Source organism: Alligator sinensis, unplaced genomic scaffold (genome assembly GCF_000455745.1).
Source record: "Alligator sinensis unplaced genomic scaffold, ASM45574v1 scaffold144_2, whole genome shotgun sequence".
Lineage (NCBI taxonomy): Eukaryota > Metazoa > Chordata > Crocodylia > Alligatoridae > Alligator > Alligator sinensis.
In genome coordinates this window covers 4594549-4604383 of record NW_005841872.1, presented here as the reverse complement: position 1 = coordinate 4604383, position 9835 = coordinate 4594549, and the positions used below count along the sequence as shown (strand labels likewise).

The following is a 9835-nucleotide window of genomic DNA, read 5'->3' as shown; positions in this document are numbered from 1 at the left end:
CTCGCTAGGTAACAATCCAAATTATACCCATCTTTCTTCCCAGTATATAAAAAGGATCAATTTTTCTATCGCAATGGCTAAACAAGTTGTCTGCAGCTCTGTGGGGAAAACAGTTACCCTTTCGTATTGAATGGATGAACAGGAAAAGATTCAAGAGAAAAGTACTGGTGTCAGTTTATGAACTGGAAAAGATTAGATTATCCACACAATTTTTTCTTGGTACAACTGGAAAGTGAATTCCTGGAGAGCCAGAAGCATGTGGTGGTCCCAAAGGTGCTGTGAGTGGAAGGTGACTGAGCAGTCAGCAGCTGCTACCTGATTGACAAAGCAAAAAGGACCAATCTCTAAAGTCTCCCAGAAACATCTGGATTATAGAATAATGTCTCTCTCAAGGAGGTACAGATGTTGTTACAGTAGACTCAACAGTAATTGCATGTCAGCTTTAATCAAATCTCCTCACAAGAACTTTCTGTTAAAATGTTAAAAAAAATAGAAGCCCTTTCCCCTGGACTGATATTTTTAATATTTTATTTCAAAGGCAGTTTTTGTGAATTATTTTTTAATACATTCAAATACATGTATATGTAACTTGTCACTCACTAGCAGTTTTGAATGGATAAATTTCCATCACATTTAAAACATTTCCAAATATTTTGGTGTAGAAAATTAACAGATATTTAAGTTTAAAGCTTCAGAGTTGCAAATTAGTCTATGAAAGGAATGTTACTTGTTAAACTAGAAAAAAGGAACTAAAAATGTTCACTTTTGTGCATGCAGGAGCAACTATCGGTTGCTATGAAATTAAGTTTTAAAACTCCATAGTACTGTTGCTTTGAGAGAGAGACAATAATACAATAAAAATCCTAGCAAGTTCTGATGTGGTCTAGTTTAAGGTTCTTCTCCTCTTTCATTCCTATATGGTTATCTGCAAGCCCGAGTTTAAATACTGAAAACTGGAGTAAGTTTGATTAAGAATTTGCTCAACTGCACTATTCAAGCACATTTTATTATTTAGGCTGCTGGAAATATAAACAAAATAGACAAGGTGCGCAATATGTTCACGTTATACCAGGGGTGTCAAATTTAAACTTATCAGGCCCTGTGGATGAATGATGAGTGGTCCAGGACCAGTCCGGGGGTTGGATGAACAGTCCAGGGTTAGCCCAGTGGGCCAGATAGGGCCCACAGAACACTACCTCCACTCCTGGCATGCTGGATCCAGTGCCCATAGTGCCTGCTCTGGCCAGTCTGGGACTGTACCACACGTGGTGTTCACTTTGGGAACCATGCTGCATGTTGCGCCTGCCTCAGGCTGGCTGAAGTGGGTGCCATTTGTGGCTCACATTCTGGACTGGTTATAGAGGCCTGTGTGCAGTGCAGTCCCCAACTGGCTGGAGTGGGTACTGAAGCAACTGGATGCAGCATGTGTGTGTGGGGTGGGGGGAGGTAGGGTGACCCTCAAACTGGCCCTCTGTGGGCCAGCACCAGGGGCCAGATTATGTGGTTCCACAGGCTGGACCTGGCACATAGGGATACCCCTGCACTATACCATTAATTTCAGTGTTTTCTAATGTTACATTTTCCAACTCTAAGGCTACATCAGTTACTTTTTGTACTGCCTGCTATAGTACAACTTATTACTCAAGCATCAAAATTTTAGACATTTCACAAACAACATTTCATCAGGTTCAGCATTACAATAATAAAAATCAGAGGTTGTCTTGATTCCTATTCAATTTATAAAGGAACAAATATATAATATTGGTACAACACTAAACTGGAGCAGAACCCTGTAAAGTTGTTTCACTTGAAGGCTGCATTATTCAGCAGTTAATTTATTCTGTCCATGAATATCAAGTAACTGCCAATTTTCAAAAGAACCATGCATCGTAAATATTGCAATTTAAACACCCTAAAGAAAAGGACTGGCCCATTATTTCCCCTAATGGAGTTTCTGCTTTGTTAAGGTAACAACGGCTACTTAAGATCTTGCAATTTAACAAGCGACATATATAATGGATATAAAAATTCAGGAAACATACCATATCTTTTCAGAATTGCGGCAGTTTATTCTTGTAATTTTTTTCTAAAAATGGGCTTCCACTGTTCTTGGACCTATAAACACAAAACACAACTTTTCAAGTTCTTCATCAATGAACAAGTTTGATACCAACTTGAAATAAAATGCACCTTACAAAAACTATCATCATTCTCTACGCAAGATTCTATTTGTACAGATGTGTGTATCTGCAGTATAATTCACAAAAGGATGTACTAAACAGAGTAATAAAGGGAAATTGCAAAAAACAAACAATTTGTCCTTTGCTTCCCTTCTTAATAATGTAAAAAATCCACAGTTCTGCTCCTCTCCCAGCCTTCTCCTTCCCATTATAAATATCCATTCTCTGTCTTTGATGGAAAATCCTGGCAAGGTCTTCAAAAGAGATCAGTGCTTATAAAGGAAAAAACCTCACAAAGAAGCAGTAAAGAAAACCACACATTTTGCTTTTGCTGCATAGTTGATCTTTAAAACACGGAAAAAATTCTATAGTTATAGCTCTCTCTCTCAACCCCCTCCCCACACCCCTAACGTACTCATACATAAGAGAGAGTGAAATATACTAATGCACAAAATTATATTTCTGTAGATTAAAGCAGCTCATTTGGAAATTTGCATTTGGGGGCATAGGTGCCAAAGAAATGTACTCATAAGTTAATGCGGAGTCCTTAACTAAACACTGATTTGCTACGATTCAATAGGTCATTTATTTGGTATGGACCATCTATGGTACTTTGAATATGACGTAGTAGGTTTTCTTAATAGAGGAAGGCCAAAAAAACCATTATGAGTATTTAGACTCATCTCCAACACAGACCACAGAATTTCATAAATAATCTCTGCCTCATATTCACAACTTCAGGCAACATTGGTTAGGACACCAAATTCTGATATAAAGATGCTAGGTGATGGAGAAGCTGTCATACCCTAAAGGCCAGGTGTTTGCCAGATAAAGCTGTAGAAATCTGCACCTGCCAGGGGTAATCCTAGCTACAGCAGCAGCAATCTGCGGCACAGACACTATTATACTAGCACAATTTCATTTTTTCTGGTAAACTTTTTTTGCTGGTGGAAGGGTGCTCCCCTATATGGAAACAAAGCAGTTCCCATGCTATACCTGCAGAGCAGTAAAAGCCTTCAGGTACAGGCATGGTAGACGGGCTAGATCTAGAAGGTGTGTAATGGTGTGGCTGCACCCCTCTTTCTAACCATGCCACAAGAACAGCAGCTAGGGACTTTTAAGACCCCTAAGCAGGTAAGAATTCCCCTACACTTTTCCGTCATCTCTGAGGCATGCCTCCCCTCCCCCCTTCCACACACACTACTGTTTCTTTAGGCTTCCACTGTAAAGTGGGTTTTTAATATTAGACTTTTTCCTTACAAGGAACAATAGCCATATCCAGTATCTTCAAATAATTTATTAAGTGAATCTTTAGGATAAAATAAGATGTTTTATCTTTGGAAACCATATCCTTTATATTCCTGAGTGTGTTACAACCATTTCCAATAACAGATATATTCACACAGGTTGAATATATAATCTTTTAGATAAAGCAAGGAGAATGAAAACTGTTTAAATATAAATGTAACCTTTCGGCCTGCTATTTTACTGAACGCTTCTGATATACAACCTGATTTGTAACATGCAATTAGCACGAAGAAATAAACAAATTTTCTACTGGCACAAGCATGTCACATTATTAGTATATGGTGCTGGAAATAAAAGAAAATGAAACAAGTGACTTCACATGGACCCCTTAGTCTAGAAAGGAACAAGATCAGTCCTAGTGTAAAGAACTGGATAAAGCAGAGGGCTCTACGCCAACAAAAATGACTGGTTTACAGACAGCAAAGACTTGTACTATATACAGCAGTAGTAAAAGGAGAACTACAAACTACTCACCTAAGACACTAAAAATTTGTATACATAATATGGCCAATGAAAGAACAGTAGGAAAAGTAGCTGACAACCTAAAAAGAAACAGGAACTCTCAAAAGCTATGGCATCCACATCAAGTCCATGCATCCTAACTGTTTGTAAGATATAGAAAACTTTACTCACCATCTCTCAAGAACATCTACAATGTTAGTAAGTGTACTGGGTAGTAAAGTCCTAAAAGTATTCCCAATGACTTATATGATTATAATAGGGTTAGTAGGGCAGTAGCATCTACAATGCCTAACAATGACTGGGGCCTTATAATGCTAGTCACTGTACAGTTCCTACCCTAAGAGTTTACAATCTAAACAAATAAGACAAGTCATTGAGACAGAAGGGTGACATGCCTAAGGACAAACAGACACTGGTGAAAGCTAGGAACAAACCTCAAGTTTTCCAGCTTCCTGAGTAGCACCCTTGCAAGACCTTACAGCTCTCAGCTGTCAAGGTACCCACTTCAGCAGCCATACAGGTTACTACAGAACAACTCTGAGCACTGAGCATATGAAAACAAACCCAATGAACTTCAGAAATGGCAATTACTGCCCACTAAATAAGCCTGTCAAAATGGTTCAGGACATCTACCTCAACTGATGTGTTAAATACCTTTATTATTAGCTTATTTGTCTATTTGCATTTTTATAAATATGAATCCAAAATAAGAGGAAGGGTAACCCTGGTTTCAATGGATCTTACATCTGTCAAATGACAGAGGTATAGACGGTCTCAGCCTTAACCAGGTGAATAAAACCAGCACAGATTTAAGTCTTTTACAGAATGTCATAACCCAATGATTTTTAGTGCCTCGGCACATTGGAATTTTCCCGCCACATGGAGCTTTCTTTGCACGGTGGATTTCTCAGCTGCAGAGAGAAATCCCCGGTGCAAAAGAGTTCCCACTACATGTATGCAAATTAGTGTCCCACTATTGGTCAATTCTAAATTATTCCTACATGGCGGCTAGCAATTGGCTCGCTAGCCGTATAAAAGGTTAGAGCAGTTTCCCCCCAAGTTGGAGGACTCCACAACCATCTCGTGGGGAACTCTGAGCACGCTGTGGAGCCTAGCAAACTCCGCGTGTGTCTTGGAGGAGGACAAAGAGGCCTGATCAGCTCTTAGCCACTCCCTGTCATAGTGGAAATTTGACGTATCTCCCATGTGAAGCGCTCGTGGAGTCCTACATCGACGACTCATCTCGGTTCGGTGCGGTTCGGAAGAGATCTCACTTGTGTTTGTTTGTGTGCAACTGCAACTCAAGCAAGTTTCCTCCCTGCACTGTGACCATCGGCAGTGTGAGTAAAGCTTTCTTTATAAAACCAATACGCTTCCGTGCCTAACTCTACTCCATCATGGAAAAACCCCACCTGACGGTCCGGGCTACTGGCCATAGCCTCAGACCGACCCTCGGTCCCGATACAGAACAGCTGTCATACTTCTTGTACAATCAGAAATCATTCTTAAGAGCCTACCATAATGAACAATGTAAATAAAACATTTTTCTGATCTGGCCCAATTTACTAAGGAGACAGTTATACTGCATAAAATTTCAAAAAAAGGAAACTTATCTCCAAATATCAAATCTAATCATGTAACTTAGACTGGTACTTTCCTGCACACTGAAGACAGACACATAGTCACATTCCCACCAGGAATATGAATTCAAAAGTCTTTCTTTACTTTTGATACTGGGGGTAGAGACACTTGATACCAAGAGTTTAGAAGAAAATTTTCCATAGTTACCTTAAAATAAAGTAAATTGTCACAGTAGTTTATTTACAGCTTTCACTAAAATAATACAGTAAAAGTGACAATAGAATTGTATGTAATAAAAATTATATAATGTATGGTTACTGATACCTATATATTTTACCAATTTAAACAAAATTAAAAACAAACATAATATGATGACACAAAAATAGATAAAATGAAACCAAATGTCTCAGTAAAATAATAAAAACGGGGGAAATTTATTTGAGTTTGGCCCTTATTCTTTGTGCAAGTAATGCAAACACTCAGAGAATACAGGACAGGCTGTGAGTCATTAAAAAGGAGCCAATTTTTTTTCTTCATTAGCTCAGTGTTTAAAATGTTCAGGTAAATGAAAGATCTATTTTCTTATTTCATCAAAGAATGAGCAAGATCATAAATAGTAGTTTAAATCATCTATTTCATTTATCCCACAAGAAAAGACTGTGTCCACTTGCCCATACTGACTGCACGTCTCATTTGAGTGAATGGCAGTCTAGTAATGGCCTTTCATTGTTTGTGGTTTTGTATTTCAGATAGGTAGGTTTTTAGGCCAAAAAGAGTGTTTTAATAATCTTAAAAAAGAAGTCTGAGAAGATATCACTGCCTGCATATCTATATGCATGATGGCATGGTATCTTTAATTTACATTGTTTTAAATAGATGGAGAATATTGGAGCACATTTCTCAACCTGTTTGTCTGAAGAAGAATATCAAAGTTATTTAACCCTCCAAATAAGGGTCTACTTGGAAGAGGAGAGGCTGTTAAAATGTATTTCTTAGGGTATCTGACAGAGGTACAGGTTCTAATTTTTTTCCAAAAATTTAGAGTTCTTAATTGAGCTAAAGTGCTCACATTAAACAGCCCAGTTTCAGACTACACAAGCCCCCATTGTAGAATTTGGTAGAAATAAAAACCACCTTAGAACATAAGCAGAATTTTTTTCTAATTCTGAATGAACCATAGGGTCAGCACCCCACAACTTGGCTCCAGACAATAATATAGACATTACATTAGATCTATTAGCGCTGAGACTATTGCCCTTCTACTGGTCTTACTGTAAAAAGTAAACTGTAGGTATTTTGCTCAGAATTAATGAGTAGTTAAAAATGCAAATGCTATGCTGTTTAAAAATAAAGAAGTTAAATAAACATCCTTAAGCTGCTAATGCTAGCCATATGGTGGGCCAGATGAATAATCTGGGGCCAGTCCACAGGCTGGAATCAGTCAACAGGCCCACAAATCCTGGACCCCATGTCCCCACCATGCCAGATCCAGCAGCTGTGGCACCTGCTCCAAGATCTGTGCTGAATGTGGCACACATCGCAGAGCAGCCAGGGCAGGTGTCACATGTGGCATGACTTATGGACCCTGTCCGTGGGACCAGTCCAGGTCAAGTCTGATGCAGGAACAGCACCAGAGGCCAGATAACAGGGCTCTGCAGGCTAGATGCATGACATCCCTGCTATAGATCGAGGGTATCAAACTAATTCATTCTTAAGAGCCCGGGGGGGGGAGAGAAGAGTGCAGGGCCGGCCCAGATCAGGTCCACACAAAATCCCTGCATGCTAGAGAGAGCATGGGCCCTAGACTGGTCCCACGTACTGCATGCAGCACACAGGCCAGCACCGGTTCTATGCACCATAATGCTATGCATGCCAGCACTGGCCCCAAGCACTGTATGTGGTATGAGAAGCCAGCCTGGGGCACCTACTGTATGTGGTGTTTGAGCTTGACTAGCCCTGGAGCCAGTATGCAGGGCTGGACTGTGAGTTTTCCCTGGACTGGCCCCATTCCTGCCCCAGACCAGTCTCACATATAACATGCACACAAGTACCAGCAGACACTACATGCACAGGGCTGGTCTAAGACCCACAGGCAGCACCCACAGTCCAGATCTGACCCATGGGCCATATTTTTGACCCCCCTGCCATAGAATAATAAGTGCTTTTTATGTAAAAACTTCTGTTTAAAATGACAACTCCCTCTGTTTAGCACTACTGGTTTGCACACTAAATCTTACTATGAAATAGCTGGGAAAGAAAAACACTCTGGGTTTTGCATGCAAATAACAAAACTTAATTTTGTTTCGGAACTCCTATTTCCAGTAAGAGTAATCTCACAAAGACCAATAAGCATTTTACTACTCATTTCACACATGTACATGGTTCTTACTAAAAGACAAAGCAAAGTACCACCTAATAAACCCAAAACATTAACGTTAGTATTAAAACATACAACACAATAAACCATCTACCATTACCTCGAACACATTACTAAACAGAAATCAGGTTTCTTTTGCAAGCTCATAGAGAGACAGCATCTGAACTGGCATCAAAGAAAGCAGTAATGGAAGAGATAGCTGGCAGAATTGAAAAGGATGGCCTCCCAAAATGGTTAAAAATAAAATAAGTATAAAGGACTAGTTTGAGCCCTAAAATTCTATTAGCATCCTCTACTACCAAATTCCAAGTTAAGGACTCTTGACTGGTATAGTTCTGTCAAACACACAGATGAAGGTTGGTTTAAGTTGAGGTAGCCAGCCTGTGGCACATATGCTACAAGTGGCATGGGCAACCTCTTTGCATGGCACATAGCAGCTAAGGGAGCAGAAAGCAGAGCAGCAGAATAGACAGGGGAACAAGACCAGAGTGGCACTCAGGAGGGCTAATTTGTTGCATGCCTGCGAAAAAAGAAAACCATCAATTTTAAATCATAGCTTAAGCTAGTAAATAGGAAAAAAAATCTATTTAAAATCCAAATCATCATCATCTATCATTTATTTTTCTAAAACAATTGTTCATTCGCATTTGCTAGTTAAACCCATAAAGATGTTTCTTGCCACAAAACTGGGCTTTTACACTGAACTTCATATCACCTGTTGATACATTAAGATGATATACTAATATTTATAAATGTTACATCAAGCTGTATAATTACTTAATTTACTGAGATTCTCCAAACCACCATTTTTGGTAGAAGACTGAGTGCACACTTCTTATTTATGTTTAGTATCTTAAATGTATTTTTATCATTTTTTTTCTGGTCACAATTGGCCAGGTTTGCAAGGTATTTAATCTGCTGAAGATAGGCACAGATGTTAACATACACTTGAAAAAAAAACAACCCCATGTTCTTTAAATTGGAAAAGGAACACAAGATTCCCTGCTTTTTCAAAATTCGATTAAATCAGGCGTGGGCAATTATTTCAGCTGAAGGGCCACTTAACGAGTTTTGGTGAGCTTTTGAGGGCCGCATGGGTAGCCCCGCCCCCTGACAGTTGCCCTGCTTCCTGGTTGCCATCTTGGGACCAGAAGTCCTATCTCTGACCCCTAATCTTTGCCACCAAAGTCCCTCCCCTTGCCCCAGAAGTACTCCTTTTGGAAGGGGAGGGGTTGCCGTCTTGAAACTGAACCCCCCCCCCCAAACAAATCATATACTAAACAAATCAAACAGCTAATACAACTTGTTTTAATTTTATTTTAAAATATATTTTATCCCGACTTATGTGCATTTGCATAGTATATCTAGAGATGATTGCAAAATAGCTCAAAATACAGACTTACTTTTGTATATTGTGTGCAGGGAGTTTAAGGGGATGTATGTGGGGGCTGTTCAGTGTGGGGATGGTGGCTGGGGTGTGTGCGGAGGTGTCTGGGTATGGGGTAGGATGTGGGTGTGGGTATGGCATGGTGGAAGTGTGTATGGCAGCTGTGGGGAGGGGTGTGGGTATATGGTAGGGAGCGGGAAGCCAGCTCTGCCTGTCTTGTCTCAGCTGCAAGGTTGGAACCACATGGCATGGCACGGAACCAGCCCGGCATGGCACAGCACAGTTCTGGCTGCAAGGTGGGCCAAGCTGGCCCCATGCCACACTATGTGGTCCCTGAACTCGCAGCTGCAACCGTGTTGTCCTGGGCTGGGCTGGGGCCGGCGGGGCTGTTCTGTTTCCATTGGCTCCAGCTGCAGCTGCTCCTGTCCATGCCCACCCCGTGCCACTCTGGGTGACCAGGAGGTAACTTTCAGCAGAAGGCTCCTGCCCAGCACATGGAGCTCCAGCTCCAGCTCCCTTCGATCCACTCGATGAGCAGGT

At 40.5% G+C, this 9835-nt stretch overlaps 1 protein-coding gene across 1 annotated transcript in view; it reads right to left on the bottom strand.

Moving 5' to 3' along the window:
* UBE3A (ubiquitin protein ligase E3A) overlaps positions 1–9835 on the bottom strand; it is a 70088-nt gene that overhangs the window by 51408 nt on the left and 8845 nt on the right. The window contains exon 2 of the mRNA XM_006017066.3: positions 2043–2115. The gene's annotated coding sequence lies outside the window, so the exon portion shown is untranslated. The remainder of the gene's footprint in view (positions 1–2042; positions 2116–9835) is intronic.